The sequence below is a fragment of the Gadus chalcogrammus genome, chromosome 18 (assembly GCF_026213295.1).
Source record: "Gadus chalcogrammus isolate NIFS_2021 chromosome 18, NIFS_Gcha_1.0, whole genome shotgun sequence".
Classification (NCBI taxonomy): Eukaryota; Metazoa; Chordata; class Actinopteri; order Gadiformes; family Gadidae; genus Gadus; species Gadus chalcogrammus.
Genome location: NC_079429.1, coordinates 20,640,010 through 20,664,531, shown reverse-complemented (window position 1 = coordinate 20,664,531; position 24,522 = coordinate 20,640,010). Strand labels below are relative to the sequence as shown.

The 24,522-nt window shown below is 45.2% G+C and overlaps 1 protein-coding gene across 1 annotated transcript in view; it reads left to right on the top strand.

The window, feature by feature from the left end:
- LOC130371465 (glutamate receptor ionotropic, delta-1-like) overlaps window positions 1-24,522 on the top strand; it is a 660,658-nt gene that overhangs the window by 357,118 nt on the left and 279,018 nt on the right. The gene's annotated exons all lie outside the window — the stretch shown is intronic.

Below are 24,522 nucleotides of genomic sequence, written 5' to 3'. Positions count from 1 at the left end.
AGGTTGCTAGTAGGAGACCATGGACAGTATCAGAACGATAACCTGTTGAACTAAATGGATGTGGTAGGCTACACCACGGGATGCATATGCAGACCACTGCCACAAAAATAAAGTTAAGACGCGATATTTATTGCTTAAGATTTGCTGGTGCTGTGGCGAGGTCTTTCGTGTTTTTTGCACTCAAGTGGTCGGCTGTTTTAACTTGCAATTGATAGTCGGTGGAGTCAGTCTATTGTTGACACAAAGTGACTTTTGGTCATTCTTGCTTTGCTTGAATTCTGGAATGATTATGGGTGCATGAGTTTCGGTCAGAATGCCTGATGTAGGCTATATTGGATGGAATGCGTGTTGTGAATTGAGAACAGTCAGCTCATGATGTGATACAGCATTCAGCTGTGCAACAAATATATATATTTTTTTCTTTTGTAGTGCTGTGTGTAGCCACACGTTTGCCCCTTCTGAACTTAAACACACAGTTCATTTCCTTTCCAAGCTCCTCTTGTTTATGTTGGTAGCTTGGCCATGTCATGTCACGTTGTCAACATTGGATACATTGAGCAGAACATAGTGGGTCATATGTCCGATGCTTTCTGGAAACGTTTTCTTCATATAACGTGCCAGGCAGAATTTGTATACATTTTACATATTTATTATGCCTTAGTACTTCTGAAAATGCACTTCCAAATGCGTCTCTGTTCCAGCACATTTCAAACCAAACTGACGCCCATGATCGTAACTCAATAATTTTTCAACCGTTTACCTTCGTTCAAACCATTTAACAAATCAACACACTTGTATCTTCAATAATATCCAATATTATTGAAGATACCATATAATATATAAATACTATTTAAAGTTTATTCAGAATCACCGTTTTTGGTTGCCATATTGGGCGTTTTTACCCGCTATATTGGGCTACTTTTAATCATGCACCGGCTCGCTATTCTCTCCCACACACACACACACACACACACACACACACACACACACACACACACACACACACACACACACACACACACACACACACACACACACACACACGGACACACACGCTCACGCGCGCACACACACGCGCGCACACACACACACCAGCAGTGCAGGGCAATGCATTTGACCTTTCAGATTCTTCAGTTCAATTCCTTTTACATTTCTGCATTTTTAGCATTGCTTTGCGCTTTTCGTTCAGCTGGCACTTTATTTGTTTCCAACAATTTACATTTTCTTAAATGGTGTGCATGTTTACATTGTTTACTCCATTTAGTCGTTTGAACGTTTGTTCAAATCCCTTCACTTGATTTAAGCCATTTAACATTTCTTTATGTCTTAATCTACGTGGCTTCATTAAAAAAATATTTTAAACCTCACATTGAACTACAGCACTCACCGAATTTTCTACAGGGAATGCATTTTCTAGTTAGGTTTAGAAGCCGTCAGCGTGTGTGTGAGAGTGAGACAAAAATAAAAGATGTCTGAGCTGTAGCCTTAATCATGAAGGATGAGAAGAGAGACAGCAGAGGAGGGGTATGGAGAGCAGAACGCGTGAGAGGTGAGAGAGGGGAGTGGAATGGAGGGGAGAGACAGAGAGTGAGTGTGGAGGAGATGAGGAGAGAGGTAAAAGAGGGGAGCAAGGGGGGGGGGGAGAGAGGAGATATGAAAGGGAGGAGGAGAGAGATAGAGATATTAAAGGAGATGAGGGGGAGAAGAGCTAGATCAGTTGAGGTGAAAGCGGGGAGAGAAATGCGAGGGAGAAGGAGCGGGGGAGAGACTACACTGTTTAGTAGAGTCTTTGATCCAGTGCAACTTTGATCCAAAGCAAGAGCCAATGGAGACCCAAGTCCTCCAGGAGCAGGAGGCTGGACCGGTAGGAACGGACGCAATGTCTCCCTGATCGCACTTTCGAAGCTAACGAGAGTAGCAATGAAGAGGAGAAAGAGACTCTGAGGCAGATTACCTTCCACCAGCTCATTCAATTTCACATCTTCTCCGCTGCCATCACTTGAATTATGGAAATGACAAACTCCCCCCTCCCCCGCCGCCGCGCAGCGTTCCAGTGAGGAGATTACGGCACTGAGCGTGAATATGAGATTCATGACAGAAGACACTGTCATGAATTTGTATGATCTGTGTGTGTGTGTGTGTGTATGGGTATGTTTGTGTGTGTGTGTCTATGTGTGTGTCTGTGTAAGTGTGTGCATGTGCATGCCTCATCGCATCAATAAATAAGCATATCATCACTTACCCATCAAGCTCCGTTGAAAATCCTGCGTTGTTGTTGAATGAAAGTCATATCTATTTCAGATGGCCAGCGTTCTGACGTGTAACCATTGCAGTGTGTTGGCGTTACGCGTGCACAGCGTCCGTACATGAGAAAACCATACAGAGGAAAAACAATGTTTGGTATCCACAATATCGCTTGGTCAAGCCATTGATTGGTCAGGAGCCATAGCCTCCAACACGATCAATGGATTGGATAAATAGTGGCCCATTGATTTGATTCTAGGGGCAGGCCATAATCGGAGAGAGCCCTCATTAACTTGTTATCCCATTATGGCCGTTATGAGTTTCCTAGCTCGATGGCCGTTCATTATTCCCTGACTATTGTGTGATTGCTTTAGACTGCTGGGAGTGTTTATGTGTCTAAGTATGTAGTCGTATGTGTACTTAGGAGGTTCACCTACAGGGGTTCATGTCACAAAGGGGCTGGTAGGGGGTGTCTTGATCAAACATGTCTACATGTAGGCTGCGGTCACTGGGGAAGAAACCCCCCTTGAAGAGGTGGCTATGTGAATATATATGACTATATATTCTGTACATATGCTGTCCCTGCATGTGTCGCATATGCTGTGAATGAGAAATTCTGTTTTCACAATTTCAAAGGATCATTTTAGTTTCCTTGTACACTCGGCACAATCGTGGCAACAGAGCTGCTCTTCGAGGGATCAACACTGTGTGAAATCATATTTTTACATCGGCCAATTTTCAAGAACTTCACCTCTCATTTTCCTTTATCGATTCAATACAAGATAGGGAGAAAACAAAAAACAATACGCTACGACTTGAGTCTGTTTATATCTGTCTCCGCCAGTGAACCGGGAATAGGAATGAGAATATTGTTTTTCTGACTCCGAAATCGCAGTGAGTGAGGTTATTCGCTAGTCAACGACCATTCTTGCAGTGTGTGTGTGTGTGTGTGTGTGAGTGTGCGAGTGATGATGCATGGATTCGGCGTGCCTGAGAGTTTAAAACTAGCTGACTCGTGACGAGTGAAAGTTTCTGCTAGAATTTCTTATACTTTAGTTTTTCGGAATCCACATCAGCTTTTCAGGGCAGGTGTTCAATTTTTTTTTGTCCAGCTGAGATTTTGAATTTTTTATAACCAACAGCTGTCAGAGAGAGGGTTAGTTTTGTAAGGGTGCAGGAGCCCAGTAGTTGTACACACACACACACACACACACACACACACACACACACACACACACACAAACACATCACACACACACACACACACACACACACACACACACACACACACACACACACACACACACACACACATCACACATAGACTTGCACACATACCTGCGAACCTACACATACGCAGAAACACACACACAAAAACACAGTCACGCACACACCTACAAACCTACACACACCGGCACAAACACACAAAAAAACACAAAGAGAAACCCACACACCTACAAACCCACACACACACACACACACACACACACACACACACACACACACACACACACACACACACACACACACATACACAAACAGAAAAGCTCAACCTGTGCAAATGGAGGGGTCAAGAGAAAGTGAGACAAAGAGACAGAGAGAGAGAGAGAGACAGGGAGGGAGAGAGAGAGAGAGGTGTTAGGATTGAAGGCGGGTGAGAGAGAGAGAGAGAGAGAGAGAGAGAGAGAGGGGGGCGTTTTGCCGAACGTCTCATTTATTGGAGTATGCGCGAACAATACTTTGGGTTTTCGCGCCGGCAATCTCAACAAACAAAATCAGTCGAGAGGAGACGCCACATCATGGGGAAGCAGGGCTCTCAAGTCTCACACATTCGGCGTGAGACACACGCAATTCGACCCATGCACACGCTCACCCGCCACACTTCGTATTTCTCACACAGAGAAATTACCAGGATAGCGCCCACCAACTTACGCCACTATTTAACAGTGGAACAGGTAGGAATCAAATGGGTTCCCCTTACGAAGGGTGACCAGATGTCCTCTTTTGCCCAGACATGCCCTCTAGGCTAACTATTTCTCTGCTAATCAACGCTACGTATTGTAAGTTTGTAACAAATAAATTGTAAATCAACACCTTGTGAAGTCAATTTTTCGTTTGGCAAGTAGCCGCTCATTATCGAAAATAAGCCCCTTCAGGTCGAAGCCCCTCCCTTTCGCGTCAGTGTCCGGTTCGCCCTGTCTTGGTTTATTTTCCCGATAATGACCGGCGTTCTATTATCCCATTTAACGTCAATATAACTCTGCATGTGGAAGGGAAAATAGCTTTATTTGTAATTACAATATTATACTGCTGTATTTTCAGAGACCCCCACAAATATTTGAGTTTGCTGCTTTCATGGGAGCCAGACCTCTCTCAATGGGAGCTCAGCTCCCACTGGCTCCCACTTGAACCCCGGCTATAGGTCTTTCTACACTGCCGAGCCGGTTCGGTCGCAGCTTGGCACGCCCGGCGATTTTACCTTCTTATCTCAAGTTTCCTGTGTAAAATCGAGGTGGTCAAATCCCCCGTTTCGCCCGGCGCGGGGTTTCTTGGTTCACTGGGGAAGGCGGGGCTGTGCACGGAGTCTCTGACCTCTTTAGAATAATTTGTATTATTGCATACTCCCGAAGGTTTTCATTTTTTATGAATGAAGCATGCAATAATGAGTTCACTCTATAGTAGGCTAACGATACTCTTAGCGTCCTACGAGTACCCTGGAGCACCTGTTAGCTACGAGCATTTTCACGACGTTCGTTACCAACGATGCTTTCGGGAAACGGTGTGAAAACTGTACGATGCTCATACGACGCACTTCACGATCCACTTAGGCTAACGATGCTTTTGGGAAACTGGGCCCTGGTCATGGATTGTCCATAACGAACACCATGTTCGAACATAAGTGAACCTGGTATCAGAGTACCCTAGGCTAAAAATCGATGATCAATTTCGTGATAGTGTCATCCGATCTGAGGCCGCATGTTTTGGACACTTGGGTGAAGAGAGGGGCGGATCTGTCAACCGACCGATATCTGGTGGTGAGTTGGATCAGGAAATGGGGGAAGATTCTGGACGGACCTGGTTAGCCCAAAAAGGTATTGCGGGTGAGAAGCTCAGCCATCCGTGAGGAACTCAGATTAGAGCCGCTGCTCAACTGCTTGGAAAGGAGTCAGTTGAGTTGGTTCGGGTAAGGATGCCCAATGGGCGCCTCCCTTGGGAGGTGTTCTAGGCACGACCAGTGGGGAGGAGACTGGGGAAGACCCAGGACTAGGTGGAGAGATTATATCTCAACACTGACCTGGGAACGCCTCGAGATCCCCCCATCAGAGCTGGTCAATGTGGCCCGACAAAGGGAAGTCTGCGGCCCCCTGCTTGAGCTGCTGCCCCCGCGACCCGACCCCGGATAAGCGGATGACGATGAGATTGAGGAACATCAACATCATCCCGGAGGAGAATTTTTTTCTGTAGCACAAATCCAGAATCAGAGAACAGTATGACTGTTATATACCCATCAAAGATAAACCTTTACCAAGACAGTGGAGGAAGGGAAGGGGTCCCACCGTCATTAAACACCAGGACATGCGGCTGTTTCAGAAACCGTCAGAATGGCAGAACATCCAGCACGATTCACAACCTGCTTGCGTTTTTGGCCATGTACGAGCCCAAAATGAGGAAGATAGGGATAATCAGGAGGGACATGAAGGGCCTTTACAACCACTCAGGTGCTCCTAGGTGCTTAGTTTACCTTATCGGTGCAACAGGGAGTCGCTAAGCAACTCTCCTCCCTCCCCATATAGGCGGGATAGTTAAATCAAGCACATAAAATAGTTTCAAGGGCCATGCTACTATCAAGGAGTCCAGACAAGAAGGGGATAATGTTGAATGTTTATCCAAAATGTTCACGGCTGCAAGGTTTACGCAACACACCACACAAGTTGAAGTGACAGAGCCCCTCCCCTGTCCAATCAAATGGGACCTCAATGTCTTCAATTATTTGATCTGTATGTTCATATCATCTGGAGAGTTGCTCTTTAGATTTCCGGGCCACAGCAAACTGAAACACAAGGTGTTTTACTCTGTAAACGACCACACTATTAATGAATGAGTGCTAACACCTTTCTTTGGCATCATCTTCCATAATGACGACCTCAGGTTGTAGACTGAAGAGCAGTTCACCATCGAGTTGAGTACATGGTTTGTGCAGCGTTCATGTAAGGAGTTAGGATATTTATGCGGCAGAAGGGTAGAATGGGTGGTGCGGGGATATTGAAAGAATTATCGAGTGCAAGAGGTAAAACCCAAGACTCAGTTATCGTACGGTTGCCAGGTCTATATGGCAATAAAAAAAAAATATTATTCAATCGTTCTTCCTGGGACTTAATTTTATATCATTGCACCAGTATTTAACATCAGATTCTTAATATGTGCAAACTGAGCTGCCAATGAAACCCATTCAGATTCTGATATCTAATATCTAATCATCCGCTGTGTTGAACACGTTTTTCCTTTCCTGGCATTTTCTGTTGAATTGTGACCAACGTTGCTCTGTTTGCTGTATGTGCTCCACTGTCTCCATATGGCACGTATAACAGCTCATAAGTATTTAAGACCCATGCGCTAATTGTGGCTTTGTCATGCTCTAACCAACTCTTTTTATGTTCAGTATGTTGCTGTGTAGCATTGAGTTGAGGAACAGATTCTGTTTGCTAACGGGACTAAAGGGTCTTTAATTTGTCGCATTAAAGAAGTCACAGCTGAGAAAAAGTTACGCTTGATAGAATATGGAAGTTTGTATTGAATATACATGCCGAATCTCCCATTTTCTTACCTATATATTACCTAATTATCTCTTACAAGATCAATCGTCTGATTAGTCCTCATAACAACGTATTTACTCTCTGATACTGTTGATAAATGTAATTCCATTTAATGGTCAGTTTTTATGAAAGGGTTTGTATGTTGGCAATATTAACTCAAACAACACGACAGAGTGCTGGTGCCCTCATGATGAATATCTCCTGGCCTGTTGTGGCAGGGTTAGGGTTAGTGCATTCGTATGACGTTGAGTACTGAAGCCCTAATGATGAGTCTCTAATTGCCCTGTCGTGGCAGGGTTAGGGTCAGGTTTAGGGTTAAGGTTAGTGTGTTTTAGTCACTCCTTGCCTGTGGTGGCAGGGATAGGGTTAGTGTTAGTGTGTTCCTATGACATTGAGTATTGAAAACCCAGCCTAACGTTGAAGCTAGCAAGGACATTGCACACAACTCAGATCCTCTTCCGAGACATGCTTCAAGTTGAAAATTTCAGCTTTGAACATGGTTGACGCTGACCACGAAGTTCGTCCAATCAGATAAAAGCTTGTTTTAACGTTCTAAAGCCAACGGAATCTCTTGTGTGTTGGCTGGCTGTATTCTGAATCCCAACCCAGCTTCCAATGCTTTGCTCGACTCATGGTTGGACCGCCTTACACCTATTTTGATAATTCTATTAGCTTATAACTAGCACTGCATTATTACTATGCTTTCTGGTTTCTCAATAATGGTGTTCCCTCTGTTGTCCCTTTGCTTGACTTTTGGAGATAGTGACTGTTCGTTGCCACATTACCCGTAATGCAGTGTGGTACTGTGGAGTGAGGTAATTCTATATTTTGGCCATCGCAGCACGTCGCTCTATGTAGAGCCCGGGGCATATATTGAGATTCAAAACTGGAGATTAATGATAGGATATCGGGGGTTGAAGTTCGAATGTGCAAGAGTGTGTGCCTGTTTTGCACTGTATGTATTAAAGATTTAGACTCTGCCATGTGTTTCTGCTAGTGCACATATCTACAGATCGATGGCTCATTAGAATGAGATATATATATATATCCCCCAGGGGGTACTGAAGCTCACTATTTGTATCACTAAGCTAGAAAACAAAACAGCCCTCCCTTTCAAATGCAGGTTATGCAGGTTATGTCCAATGAAGGAACAGAAATGGGACTGATGTAATCAAAGATATACATTTATTAAACACTAGACACAATAAATATACTGGCTGGCAACCAGGGCAAGCAAAGGTCATATGTAGGCAGCAGCAGATGAGTTTTCACAATACAAAAGTCACAGTGAATAGGGTAGAATAAATGGGTACGGTTTGCATGCACACACTGCAAGAGAGACTTCAAAACATAGACACAATTAATTAAGTTTGGGAAAATCAGTGGCTGGTTGAACAGACAAAGGAAATCCTCCTGTAATCAAAAGCACAATTGTTTATTAGTAGCACAAACCTCATATAGTCAATAATATATTGCCCAATACCTTAAGCCATTCAGAAGGCTGCAGTCAGCTGGTTATGCTTTTGAACTACGGCGCTACTACCTCCTCCTAGAATCCTAGTCATCATTTAGGCACAATTGAATCTCTGATTGAAAGACGAAAAATGGAATGGATAAACGTACGTGTTTGAGGCCAGCCTAGATAAACTAGAGGCTAAATGCACTCCAGTGCCAATGAAGTTTACGTGTGGATGACTCCTAGCTATGCATGTGTGGCAGACGGGACCTACGTCCGCTTAGTAGGGGTAAATCACTCTTCCCTGAATGGCTGGAATATATATAGCTGAATAAATATAGCTGAATAAACACTTTGCACCACATAGCGAGGACGGTCGCCTCGCACTATGCAAACTATAATTGTTAAAGGTTGGGTATGGGATTTGCGAAACGCTAGCAGATTTTGAAAATACATAACTCAAATTATCCTACCCCCTCTCCTTCAACGCTGCCTCTGACTCCACCCATTCCAAGTACATGGACGCGCAATCATGCACGAGCAAACACAGATGCGCGAGAGCGAGCCATTAGCTAGTTAGCTAGCTCCAGTAGCTACCGCATGATAACAACAAACAGAGCTTGCTCTGGGTCACGAGCCTTGAGTACGTGCATGAAGGGGTCGCGCGGGGGGAGGGGGATGGGGAGTGCAGTACGACCGTTTGATTGACGTACTTACTGTCCAATGCCACTCGGTGGGTCTGGAAATCATTGGCTGGAGTTTTTCGAGCCCTGCCCGTTCCACAGATGATTGACTTGTTTAATTTTCATGTCAGTACTTCTAACTCAGTGGCTGAAGTGGGTAATGGCCAAAAAAGAGAATTCCATACCCAACCTTTAATGATATGACACGGATTAATCTTCAGCGCTGATGGCGTGGAGTCTCCCGCTCTTCCACTCGCCACTCAAGCCCTAACTCAGGGGTTGACACTAAGGGTTCAAAAGCACTTGCCCATCGGGCAAGTACAGGTCAGGTTCAACTTGCCCGAATGTAATGTTCACTTGCCCAAATTATATTCAGAATCGTGAACGGGCCTCTTTTTGCCAGGCACCCGGCCTGGTTTTGGGGGGGCTCAGAAAAATCATCCTAGCTCAGACTGAAGCTGAATGTTAGCTTCCACACATGTTGTGTTTAAAAAATAAAAAACTTCCCTTTGTTTACTTATTTATCGAGCGGTCACATCGTGCCATGAAGTGATTTCAGTCCACCGTTGCAACCTATTAAAGCTATTAAAGCTATATCTCCACAACTGCAAGGGCGATAATGTCATCTTTGGGCCAAAATAAAGATTGTTGTGCAAGTGAAATATTCAATGGGGATAATACTTGGTTAAAGTTAATAAAGCCATGGAACACAGCATAAGTGGAAGATAACATTTCCACCTGAAATAATTATCAGTATCAGTTGGTCGTTATCAGTTGGGAGCGCTGTCTTACTATGAGACACAAATAAAGGTAGATATCTTACAATTTTGACACTTGACACCTCTATTTAAAGTTCAGGGCAATCGGATGCACCAAGCCAAACACTCGCAAATAAATATATGGCCACTAGATTACGCTGAAGAATATGTTTTCTGATTGAAGGTAATTTACCTATTACCTAAGAAACCTTCTCTTATTCATTGATTGAAAACACCAAGTTAAGTTGTTTATGGTGGTTTTAATCGATCAGAATCAACTTTGTGGACAAAAATTACAAAGGTAATACTTTTTTGGTTGTTAAAAGAAAAGGGGACGTTTCTTCTTAAGTTGTTATTTGCGAGTTTTAGTCACAGAATGATATGGTTTGGACTTTGGAGTGGACTGTTGGAATAAGTGGAGGCTCAGCTTTCATGTAATATATACAGTAGTTTGTGAGGGTCCAATTTCGTGAAAAAGATCGCTATTGCTGTGTGCATGTGAACAGTTATGAAACCCAAAACCGTGTTCTTGACTTTCCTTGATAATTTGCCTCAATCCAAAGTACTTCCAAACTGCACTCCTCCATCACTACTCCATTTAACTTCTACCAAAGCCGTTCGCGGAGGTGCTGCACTTGAGATGCTAGCTGTGGTGTTGGCTAACCTTTAGCGAATCACTGCCAGAGAACGCACTGCGAGTGAGTGACAGAAGGCGGGGCTATATTCGCACTGAAGCGATGCGTGTCTGTTAACTCGCTTTCCGAGAGAAGAGAAGACAGCGCGCTGATCAATTGCAAATACTTCTATTTTGTGTGGTTTTGCGGAACAAAAGGTTGTTCTGCAGTTTCTAAAAACATTTGAATAAATAGCTTTTATATTAACATCCACCCAAAATCCACTTGCCCGTTCGGGCAACCAGAAAAAATCTCAACTTGCCCAAACATTTTTTTTACTTGCCCCGGGCAAGCGGGCAACCGTTAGTGTCAACCCCTAACTGTTCCGTAGTTCATATTAAAACATGTAGCACACGCATAAACTAAGAGCTAAACTGTTCTTTAACTGATCTATCATATTGAAATCTCCGTCCGCATGGGACCTCTCCGAGCCGCCATCCTCTCCCTTGTTTCCCGCCAACCTTCTTTTGTCCCGCCCTCTCCTCTCCTCCCATTCACCAGTAGACCTGCATGCAAGTCATTGATTAGCCGAGCCTATGAGCCTATGTAGTGTGAATCACAGGACATTTGTTTGTCACGTGACTTTTGGCACTATTTTTCCGCGTTGCTGATCCACGCGCAAATGCCTTCAGATCCACGCGCAACTTTCAGTGTTCCGTACTTATAGAATATAGTTTGTACTTTTATTTTTTTGTAATTGAAGAAATATGTTTCTTTGTATGTGTAAAACATACTGTATTTGTTTCTGAAGCAAAATGCATTAGTTTGTGAATGATTTTTTGTATTTGCAAACCACACTGAGCGTGTGTGTGAATCGTTGTGTGTGAGTAAAACACGTTTTGAGTGTGTGTGGATCGTTGTGCTTGAGTAAAACACGTTTTGCGTGTGTGTGGGGTTTTGGCATGATTCTAACTCCATAGCCTATGGCCAAGTTCATGGGTGCGATTGGGTGAGGCTATTGTGAGGGAATGGTTATCGTAGGGGCTACATATCAAGAAATATATGCACACTCTAGGTGTACACCTACACATGCTCCCGCCAGCGTGAGCGTGGCGTCTGTTCATAGAAAATAGCAGACAGGAAATGATCAGTTCTACAAACACTACATCTTACGTCTAAACTTAGGTTGCTGCAGACCTGTGTAAATTCAAAACTGGCTATTATGCGAGCAAGCTTCGGTAGACTCTTACTTACGTGTACCATTTACTGGTCACCATGCTGATACATCGAGAGGCTCTCGCTTCAACCCACACGGCAAAATTCTTTTCCCGATTCACAACTCTTTTAAAGGGAAGCGCCACTTGTGCCAGAGGTGAAGTATACTACAAACCTCGCTGAACATACCCAGGCTTTCTTGGGAAAACCTGGCTTGACATAGACGCAACTCGTGATCAGAGTTAAATGGTACTACGAAGCTCACTTACCTACATGCCCACTACCTCCGTCAGTCAACGGACGTGGGAAGGCGTTGCTGACTGATTGGGGAAAGCTCTTTGCAGATGCATCCGTCAGCCAATCAAATCGCTTCGTCGGGTTCTTCCCCCTACTTCCTGCTTGTTGCGATGCAAGATGACCCGCTTTCCCGCTTTCCAGTACCGTCAGAGCCCGAGTCGCGTCACAGTGCTTACATTTGCATACGTGATCTGATTGGATGACGGATCCGTCGCTGCCAAAAAGTTGAACATTTTTCAACTTCTTGACTCATTTATATAGACTGCTTGATCTATCTAGTTTGTAAAGGTGAGTAAAATGACGCGATAAACGCCCCTTTCACGTGAACGTGCATAGACCTAAAGCTAATCGAGGTTCGTAGTACATGCCACTGACGGAACGGACGGATCCACAATGCATTACGCGTCCGTCCCCATTCAAAGTCAATGGGGATCAGTCAACGGACGGAGGTAGTGGGCACGGGGCGTTAGGATTCGATTTGACGTGAAAGGGGCGTTTATCGCGTCATTTTACTCACCTTTACAAACTAGATAGATCAAGCAGTCTATATAAATAAGTATAAGTGAAAAGATTCTGCATATTGTCTATAAAATAACTTTGCCAAATGCAGAATTGTTAGCCATTAATCCCAGTAGAGTGATGAGGATTTCAAAAGGGATAAGCAACGTCTAACCTGCCTTATTCTATAATTTAGGGAATTCACTTTAAATACACCCTATGTAAGAAATGTATTACATATGTTTTCTATCACTGGAAGGTAGCGGCGGTGGCATTGCGGATTAGTATACGTCCCCAACGCCAGCGACCGGGGTTCAAATCTCGCCAGTCTATCATCATGCCTTTTACCCCCATAGATGTGGTGCCAGCACGGCCTTGAGAATATGGGTTCAAGTATGAAATAAGCACAAAAATACAATTCCATAACCTTTAGTGAATAAATATTACATATGCATGAGATTTGGGACTTTTTAAACTTGGCAGCATGAATGCGCGTCACGTGGGAGACGAACCCCGCACACAGAAATTCAAGACTGACGCGCTACCTCCCCTCTACAACTCTCTCACGGAGACACAATGCACAACGGTCAGCATTGTCTGCATAAGGTCTAATAAGGACGATCAAATAGCGAATACCCTCTGATGAGAACCTGTATCTCTCATAAAAAATATTCTCAAGCAATGCCAAGGGATCGGTCCCGAAAGAGCCTCTGTCGGAGAGACCCCTGTACGATACGGGCTCCGAGGTCCACGGGAACACCCAGTAATGGTGACACCATTATCAAAGGAGGGGCTAGGAAGGTGCGCACGCAGATCTAACCTGATTAACTTAGCTGAAAACCTGCTCCCGAACAGGTTTGGTTGAGAGCATAAGTCACCATGGTGATACAGCGACGCTAAAAGAAATCGACTTTCATGTCCCAGCTAACCCGGTCTTTGAGCGCAACATACTTCGCTAACCCACTAATCGAGGTTCGTAGTACATGCCACTGATCTAGATAATCAGTGCCAGTGGGCGGGACCAAGCTGCACTTCCCATCACATCTGTCCTACCTGTTACATATATATATATATACAGTGATGCCAGTAACGCGTTACTGGCCTCGGACCACTTTTTTCAGTAACGAGTAATCTAACAGCTTATTATTTCCAAACCAGTAATCAGATTAAAGTAACTCATCAAAGTCACTGTGCGTTACTATTTTTTTTACCGGGAACCGATTGGCGTTGAGAGCGATGGAGTGGTGTTTGTGTCTGTCTGTCTGCCTTCCTGTCTGTACATTTGTGTAAGAGTGCGTGTGCGTGTGCAGCGTATGTCTCCAAAGACTTCAATCTATCAAACGGCGGGTGTCAACCTTGACTCTCCAGAGTCAGCGCAACCAGTTGTTATTAGCGGGGGAATTAGTCGTGGGGTGCTGCGTGTGTGTGTGTGTGTGTGTGTGTGTGTGTGTGTGTGTGTGTGTGTGTGTGTGTGTGTGTGTGTGTGTGTGTGTGTGTGTGTGTGTGTGTGTGTGTGTGTGTGGAGCTGCATCCGGTGATCGCCCCGTAAAGCGCGCAGAGATAAATTGCATACGCATTAACAGTTGGCGGAAGCGGTTGAAAGCTGTGTGTCAGTGTGTGCACCCAGGGCCGTAGCACCAAATTCTGGGCCCTGTATACAAGAGGTACTGATGGTTCCCCCCGAATTCCCCCCCCAGCCCCGTGTGCAGAATTGTTGACCGGGGTGGAAGACCAGTTGTTGAACGGGGGGGAGAACAATTGTTGACGAGGGGGAAGCAATTGTTGACGGGGGGGGGGGGGGGGGGGAATAAATTAGCATTGGCAAAAACGGTTGTCATTTTTTATTTTGAGGCGGCAGGGGGTGTTGTCGCAGCTAAATGTAACTAATAAAGTAACTTCTAATCGAAGTTAGTTACTTTTAAAATCAAGCAATCAGTAATGTAACTAAGTTACTATTTTAAGGAGTAACTAGTAAACAGTAATGGGATTACTTTTTCAAGATAACTGCGGCAACATTGTATATATATATATATATATATATATATAAAGACACGTACTTTTAGGCACCTACTTGAATATACTTGAAGATATATATATATCTATTCAAGTATCTATGCGTCTGTGAAGGTTGTCCCTTTGCACATTTGTGGGGAAGTGTGTATGTTTTTGCGTGTGTGTGCATTCCGGTCATGAGCTTTATTCATCATGTGTGGTGGCAGCACAGCCTATAGGAAATAAATACAGATATATTATGACTTCATACCAATAATCAATATGTCCATTGTGATGTCAGTGCCTTCTGCCACACAGAGAGGAAATGGCAGAACATAATACTGAGTGGCGTAGATGGATTCAGACACACTAGGAAGTGGAGAGCAGGAATTTTTTAAGAGATCAGTCAAAGCATCTATGTGCAGGACTTCTGATGCTCAGAGGCTTTGTGTGAAGCTAAATCAGTTGATATCCTGGGCTCACCAGAGGTAATATATACAACGAGCAGCCCTTTGCTGTTGTTAACTGGAATTCCAATGGATGAAGAAATATATTAATGTGGAAAAATGACCAAACACTTATGGTCCATCGAATTGTAGTCAGCACTGTCACAAGTTCAAAACAGTTCAGAACTGGAGGAACTACAAAACTGAACAACAAAAAGGGTTATCTAGGTCAGCGATAATTTGGTTTAGGATATTCATATTTTGTGGATCGAGTGAAGCCTTAAAACAACCAATAACAACTACCAAAACAAAGAGGTAATATAAAAAAACATTGGCGATGAACAAACAATAAATGACATGAATAAATGAAACAGAAAGCAACGCATTCCTGAAAACAAATCAAAGTAAGGTTAGAAGCTTTGTTATTTTAGGGGCTGTCATGTTCTTTTGGTAACAAAGTTCCAACAAAATGTTGTTTTGACAGTTTTGCTGGATGAGCTCTGTATTTAGACACTGTTGTTTGAGTGCTTTCTTTGTCCCCCCTGGCTTTATCAAAACGCCTTTAAAAGCCATAGAGCAGTCTGGCTGATTTGAAGCTTGTCATCTGGCTAGTAAGCAAAGGTTCAATATTCTGACAAAAGACCCTAAACTGAGCTAAAACAGAACCGGAGGTGTAATGTCATTTTTGATTCCCTGCCTGGCTCAAACTGGAGAAATAGATTAAGGGCCTTTAACGCCCAACGGTGGCGCCAAGCCCTGCCGAGAGTAGGCTAAGCAAACACCCTCACATATCCAGCGAGAAAACCGCTGCTTAGAGAGTGCACGGCCCCTGCTAGCGTCGCTATAACACACAAACAACTGTTGTGTGGAGCGGAACGCGGCCGAGCGATTCACGTACATAGCCAATGCCCGAACCGGGCACAGGAGATGCAACTCCGCCTCCGCCTCAATAGAATGAGGCGGGGGGTGAAAAGCCTTAAGCACAATATCCCTCGACCGAAAAGAGGAACGCAGTATTAGGTCTGAGCAACGCGAAGGAGCTGTCCTCGTTTAGCAACAAGCAACTCGGGCTGAAAGACAGAGCGGTTAGCTCAACGGCCCGCTTGGCAGAAACCAAGGCCAACAAGAGCGCCGTCTTAAAGGACAGGGCATCCAAAGGGGCCTGAGAAAGAGGCTCGAAAGGATCCCTGGACAATCCGCGCAACACGGTGGGGAGATCCCAGAGTGGTGTAAGCACGCGTGAAAACAGGCCCAACCCATCTAGCCCCACGCAAGAATCTCTTGACCAGTGGATGGCTGAAGATCGGTCCACCATCACAGCCTGCATGGCCAGCCGAAACGGCTGTCGCATAGACCTTGATAGTGGAGAAGGCCAAACCTTTCTCCAATAAGTTTTGCAGAAACGAAAGCACGCTTCCCACCTCGAATTGAGATGGGACAGCATGGTTCCTCTCACACCAATTAGAGAAGGCGGACCACTTCGCTGCATAGAGGGAAGAAGTAGAAGGCGCACGAGCACTCTGAATAGTGTTGATAACCGTCTCAGGCAAACCTTTGCCCTGCAGGATAAACCCCTCAGGAGCCAAACCAACAGCCGTCCCGAGACATCGGGCGGGTGGTGCACCGTCTCTTGGGCCTGTGAAAGCGCATCCGGCCTGAACGGTACCGGCCACGGCGCCGACTGCGAGAGCGTGGCCAGCTCTGGAAACCATAGAGCTGATCGGTTCTCCGGGGCCACTAATATCAGGGACAGTCTCTCCTGTCTGACCCGTTCCAGAAGAGGAAGGATCAGCTGGAGCGGGGGAAACGCATACAAGGTGTGTGTGCCAACGCATCTACCACCAACGGGGGGAGACCCCGAGGGCTTAGGGAGAACCACCACCTGCAGTGTGTGTTCTCCCTGGACGCAAAGAGGTCCACCTGCGCCGTCCTGAACCTCTGCCAGATCAGTCTGACAATGTCAGGATGTAACCGCCACTCGTCTCGGCGGGGACCGCCTCGAGACATGAGGTCCGCCCCAAAGTTCTGGGCGCCCGCGATATGCAGGGCTCTCAGACTGAGGAGATACTGATGAGCCCAAAGCCAGAGCTCGACCGCCTTTCGGTGGAGAGCAGGGGAGTGGACTCCCCCCTGTCTGTTGATGTACGCCGCCGCCGACACCCTGTCTGTCCTGATCAGAACGTGGCGGCCGCGCACCAGGTGAAAGAAATGCAACAGCACTTTCTTCACAGCGTCGAGCTCCAACACATTTATGTGTGCTGCAGGGGGCGTGCGCCACTTGTCTCCGACCGAGTGAGAGAGGCACGTTCCTCCCCAAACCGTCAACGCGGCGTCCGTGAAGACCATTACGTAGGACGCCACTCTGCCCAGGGGAACACCCCTGAGAAGGGCGGAGGGTCTTTTCCAATATTCCAGGTCTGGCGACACCGAACGGGGAACGAGGAGCACCCTGAGCTTGTGTCGCCTGGGGTCCAACCGTTGGAGAGCAAAACACAGCTGGAGTCTGCGCATAAAAGGCAGACCCAGGGGGACCACGGGGTGGGCAGCTGCCATCAGCTCTAACAGGCGCATGGTGGACAGTGCGGTCACGTTTCTGCGAACGCGAAAACGGGAGAGCGCCGACAGGATGGCGTCTCGCTGAGGAGGCGAAAGCATCGCAGTCATGGTGGCTGAGTCTAGGCAAAGCCCCGAGTAGACTGTCTGCCGGCTGGGGAGCGGGGAGCTCTTCTCCCAGTTGATGGCAAAACCCAGGAAGGAGAGAATCGTTCCCGGTTCGGGGCGATTCTCACGGGCTCCTCCCACCAGCAGGCCGGGAGGAAGCGGGGTCCAGGCCGGTCCCAGCGTTCCGGGGGGCCGCCTCCATGATCAGAACGCCGAACAGGGACGTGGAAGTAAGCATCCTTGAGATCCAGGGATGTGAACCAATCGCCCTCTCTCACACACCGGAGCAACGCTCCGACAGTGAGCATTCTGAATTTCCTCGCGGTAATGAATCTGTTGAACACGCGAAGATCCAGAATCGGTCTCTTTTCCCCTGACTTCTTGGAAACCAGGAAGTAGCGGGAATAAAACCCTAGGTGAGACTCGTGGGGGGGGAACGACAGTGATGGCCCCCTTCACCAAGAGACCTCTGCTGCCAGAGCCATGCTCGCAGCCGGGTCCCGTAGCTTGGTCTCCGCCAACCCCATAAAGGGTGGGGGACGACGCTTGAACTGTATGGGATGGCCCCATCTCAACGTGTCGTCCAACCACGATGGTAGAACGAACCGCCGACAATCTGTCTCTGGAGGCGGTCGGGGGTCAGCGGCTTTTCGTTAGGGCGCCGTTCGGCGCCCGGACAGAGAAGCGCTGCCAGGGGAGGCTCCAGGCGAGGGATCCCCCTCGCCTGAGTATCGGCCAACCCCTCCACATTGGTGAAATCCGTGAAGGATTTTCACCGGGGCCTTCAGGGTCGAAGGGTCCCCAGCGGCAGCAGTGAACAGGTGCTGCACAGGCGGGAACAGGGGGCACTGGGTAGCCCGCCGGGAAGAAGATGGGGTGCGAAAGCACTGCATCCCGTATCTGATGATATGCCCTGCATATCATCAGATATGGGGACGAGAGGCAGGGCCGGCATGGGAATCCCCTTGATGGCCGCCGCCTCACCCATGATCTCCAGAAGAGATCGGCCATCGCGGTTTCCAAAGTTGGACGACGGTGGCGGTTGTAACCCGGGACGACTAAGGTTTTCTGAAGTTGTAGGAGAAATAGCTATTCCACGTGTGAATAAGGGCTATTATTTGGCCATAAACTGAGCCATTTGAAGTTTGAAATTCATGTGGTCATGCTTCGGCTCAGCGAAGACTGCAAACGCGCTGTCAAAATATCAACATGTCAGGTTCAAATGCGCTCATGGCGCATTTGAACCTTTCAGAACAACCCATTTTAGATTTGTGTCGGGAGTAAATTATCCGCCGGTATAATTGCAACAGCGACTGATACAGAATCTGCCCAAAAAGCTACTTGCGTTTCACGCTTTTCATTTGTGTTTATGACTGTTAAAATAGGGCCCTAACAGTTAATGTGAATGTGAAATTCAATTTTTGAGCTGAATGAATAAACGTTAAGGAAATAACTACTAAACCGGTAATCCAGATTATTAATGGCGTCCTTTTCAGTTCACTTCAAAACAAATCTAATGGTAAGTATGGCTGTCCTTTGCATATTTTTGTATATCCTTAAGTCAATTTGGCCAGTAAAACCTTTGAATCAGGGTATCACATATTGGTAAACATTGAACTCATTGTTCCATCTCAAATAACTTCAGTGTGCCCAAAGGGTATTTTCACTTGTTCTGATTTAACTGGACCAGCTCCACTATTTACATTTCATCTGAAGACCTAAAACAAACAACCTTCCCTTCTTTTTTTTCCAATCACTCTTAATCATACAACTCCGCCTTTTGAGATTGCGTGCCTTTACTCTGTGTGGATCTTTACTATTGTGTGTGGTCGCCTTTTTGTGGGGTAATTGCTGAGCCTTGCCGTCCATAATAAACCTTCACGTCAATAGATGTATCTCTGTGTCGACGGCTGTACTGAAGGTTAGTGCAGTGTGCCCCACTCAACAGGGGGGCCCCTGTGAGGCAGGAATCCAGCCTTCGGTTTGTAGTGCACAGAGCAGCCTCCTGCCAGGCATTACTGATTCTTACTGTATGTAGTGGAGTCAGTGTTGGAAGCACACCCACAACTGCTGCTGGGTACTGTACTGTGTGTAGTACCGTGTACTGTGTGTAGTCGCTGGTGTGCCGGTATCCTCCTGCGTCCCTCCTCTCCTTCCTCTGTTCACTGTCATTGATTCCTTTCCTACTCTCCCCATCCTTCCTCGTCTCTCTTCTTCTCTGTGTATATTTATTTATTTGACGTCTTCTCCATTTTCTCTTACTTTCCTCCTCAACCCTTCTCTCTCTCTTCTATCACAGCTTGTTCTTTCCTTTCTCTCTACTCCCTTCTCTCTCCTTTTTTCTTTTCTTACTGTTTCCTTGTTTCCTTCTTACCTGCCATCGCTATCTCCTCTCTCTCTTTTCTCCTTCCTCCTCTCCGCCCTCTCTCCATGTGCCACCCACTTTTCTATCTTCCTCTTCCCTTCTCTCCCTGCTTTCCTTTCCTCTGTTCCCTACTCCATCCATCTCATCTATCCTCCTTTTCCTTCCCTACTTCTATCCTTGCCAAACCATCCTCATTCTCTCTGTCCCTTCATCCTTCTTCCCTCTCTCCCCTTGCATTTACATTTTATTTTACTCCTCCACCTCCTCCTGTCCCTTCAGCTCTTCCTCTCCTCCTCACCATTACCCACCATTACCCCCCCCCCCTCTCTCTCTCTCTCTCTCTCTCTCTCTCTCTCTCTCTCTCTCTCTCTCTCTCTCTCTCTCTCTCTCTCTCTCTCAGTAAGCCGCTCTAAATTCAACTCTGTAACGTTTAAATTCCATTTTCCTTCCGTCCGTTGGAATCCACTATCTTAACTGCATTAGTGCTGAGTTGGTACAACCCCCCTAAGGTCAAAGTCTGTGTGTGTGTGTGTGTGTTTGCATGTGTGCGTGTGAGGGACTGGCGTGGTCACCCCGCGCATTAGGGATAAGGACTCACTGGACTGGAGAAGTGTGGACAAAATACGAGGGGTGGCAGTTACGTTTGGAAACATACGTTTTATTACTTCAAACAAAGGCAAGTCCAAAGATATATGAACAAAAATAAATCCAGCGTTCCAAAATATAAATGAATGTATGAAAAAGCTTTTAGAAACATAGCGTAGCAAACTTTAGCAGAGCTTAGCAAAACGTTAGCATACCATAGCGTTTCTAGTACTGGCCTTGCATCAAGCCAGCACCTACCAATTCAAAACAAAATGAGGCACCCCTTAAATAAGGAAATTATATTTTACCATTCAAGGCCAGTTGGGCCATACCTCTACCATGGGAAACATTTCATTGCTAAGGGTATCATTCAATATAACTGAAAAGAAACTAGATTGTATGAAAAAGAATATCAACATTTAGATAAATTACCCATTACCAAATATGTATATATATATATGCACACTAGGGATCGACCGATATATCGGTCGGCCGATATTATCGGTCGGCCGATATTATCGGCCGATATTCGCGTTTTTTACGTGTATCGGTATCGGCCGATACGCGGCTGATTTTCACCGATTTTTTTTTTTTTTATTTTATTTTTTTTTTCTTGTTCTACCTCAGCTGTTTTTAATATTTGTTAAATATTCTTAATCTACTTGTTCTTACTTGTTCTACTTCACCTGTTTTTACTATTTGTTAAGTATTGTTTTTTATATTAAAGTCCAATAAATATTCCTTAAAAAAAAAAAAAAAAAAAAAAAAACGGCTCAAGAAAATCGGTATCGGCGTATCGGCGTATCGGCTAAGGCTGATGAAAAAATATCGGTATCGTATCGGCCCTAAAAAATCGGGATCGGTTGATCCCTAATACACACACACCATGTGCGCAACATATAAATACATACAAAACAGCTGTTTACACCCAACACCCCCCTGGGCTATTCCCTGTGCCCTCTGTCCTGAGATTCAATGTCATACTGCAGGGGTCGGCAACTGTCGGCCCGCGGGCCATAACTGGCCCGCCAGAAATAATATCTGGCCTGCCAGATTATTCTTAAGTTTTATGTTTATTATTATTTTTTTTTTTTAGAATATCGAATTTTTTCTTTCACAACCGTTTTAGAATTCAATTGTATCAAATCCTGCTACTACTCCCGAAAGGTTAGAGACACACTCGTCACAGGCACGCGTAAGCTGCGAGGGGCTGAGCGGGATTTATTGGAAACTATGCAATATTAAATGAAACGGAACCCCCCTCTATAGGCTTATATACAACAACCATGGCGGCCCGACATTACGTATTTTGTGTGATACTGCACGTAGAGAAAGGCAGGAGCTGTTGTCAAAAGTCTGCAAAAGATTTAAGACGCCAAGCTCTGAGACTCTGCTGTTTAACGCAAGTAGGGTCTCTGATGAGGCTACTTCGCCTACAGCTCTTCTAACGTTTGGTAGGCTAGGAACAGAGGTTTGTGTTTGTGCGCAGTCAGTCTGCACCCGCTATGGTGTGTGTATATGTGCGTGTGCGTGTGTGCGCGCAGTCAGTCAGCACCCGCAATGGTGTGTGTATGTGTGCGTGTGCATGTGTGTGCGGGCAGTTAATCAGCACCCACCGTGGTGTGTGTGTGTGTGTGTGTGTGTGTGTGTGTGTGTGTGTGTGTGTGTGTGTGTGTGTGTGTGTGTGTGTGTGTGTGTGTGTGTGTGTGTGTGTGCAGTCAGCACCCGCCGTGGTGTGTGTGTGTTGTGTTGTGTGAAGTGTTTTAAGAGTGGTTGGCTGCTTTTTTAGGTGCGCACACTGCCCTCTCTGCAGCATAAGGCCTTTCTACACTGCCAAGCCGGTTCGGTCGAGGCTTGGCACGCCCAGCGATTTCACCGTCTTATTTCAAGTTTCCTGTGTAAAACCGAGGGGGTAAAATCCCCCGTTCGTCACGGCGCAGGCTTTCTTGGTTCACTGGAGAAGGCGGGGCTGCGCACGGAGTCCAGACCTCTTTATAATAATTTGCATATTCCCGAATGTTTTTATTTTTTTTATGAATAAAGACACCCGCATGCAAGAATGAGTTCTGTAAGCTACTAAACGCGAGCAACTACTTACAAGGGCAAAAACGGCAACATATTCTTTATTTTAATGACCACTTTTGAGATAGGGACGGGTTAGGGGTTTTTATCCCGACAAAAGCCTCGTAAGGACAGTTCCTCTGTGTCTCTCTCGTAGATCGCACCATCTTTCAACGTCTTTGTTTAATATGAATGCATCACCTTCTCTCACGTGATCATCAGCTCGCGGATTTCACTTTCTCTCCAGTTAGAACTGCTCATGATGATATCGCTGCGTTGTCTCTGTGGAGACAGTGCAGCAACACCTCTACCCAAGGTGATCAGGCATGACATTTACGTGATTAGGGCATACACTTGTTTATATGTACGTCTTTTAAGAGTCATCTAGTGCTTGGTTGGCATGTGACTAAGCCAGCTGACGGGCCTTCGTCGCAGTTCCAGATGCACTTTCATTAATCAATTCCTTGAACTAGCATTTGATAATGTTCTGGCCCACCACCTATTGGCTGGAAAACAAATTGCCCCGAGGCCAAACTTTGTTGCCGACCCCAGCCGAATTGTACTCTGCCAAAGTAGATGGCAGAGTACAATTCCCTACCATCCCAATGATCATACTAATATAAGATAGGCCTATATATATAATATAACAATATAATATACTGCTAATAATAGTTTCTGTGTTATTAGAGACATTGAGAACGGGGAGGGTTTCACCTTCTCATGTGTGTTTGTGCGTGTGTTCACGTGTATGTATCTGCATATGTGTGTGCGTGAGTGCGTGTGTGTGTGTGTGTGTGTGTGTGTGTGTGCGTGCTTGTATGCGTGTGTGTGTGTGTGTGTGTGGAGTGGGCGCTGATATAAAGGAGGGGATAATGGAGGAACGTTTTAATGAGATAAAGGTTAAATTACCTTCTCCATACATAGATCTCATGAACTGCTTGTTTTTGCGTTATTGAGCAAAATTAAAATTGATTTTGATTTTTGTATTCCTTACTGTATGTTGTACGTCCTTGTAGCCTAGTTAATGTACGCACTTAATGAATGTCATTCTTACCGATATAGTTCTCAGTTGTGTAGCATAGCTGTCATTGTTGTTAAAGGGAAATGTTATATTCTATGAACATCCTTACTGTACCGACAGCTATATTAATTTTGTTTTACTTTTTATGACAAACGTAATTATTGTAAGTCGCTTTGGATAAAAGCGTCTGCTAAATGCCCTAAATGTCCATGTAAATGTAAACCGCACTTTGTAAGTCATATTATTAAACCATTAAACAAGGTAATATACAGTTTACAAAAAGTGTGATCAAATCCTAATAGTTATTAAATCATAACATAGCATTCTGCAACAGCCTAAAAGGGGAGAGTTTTGTCGCTCTCCGTACGATTCAATCAATCCTCAGGGATGTATTACGTCACTAATTTGGTGCTAATGATCTGGATTTCAATGCCAGGAAGATTAAGGAGAATATGAATATATTTTTACAATTATTTTTATTATTGTCTAATGTGAATAAATGATAATCTAAGTTCTACATGTCTAGTAGTCTACATGAATTTTTAATATAATTTATGTGTGGAGACACATGGAACAATATATGGCAAAAAAATAAATTAACGCCGTTAATAACGCGTTAAACTGACAGCACATGAATATATATATGAATGTGCTGTCAGTTTAACGCGTTATTAACGGCGTTAACGCAAACCCATTTTATCAGCGTTAATTTTTTTATCGCGCGATCAACACTCTTTTGGCTAGGCAAACGTTTTCGTTTTTTCTACTGCTGTCTAGCAACAACTAGTCACGTTAATAAAATTACATCACCA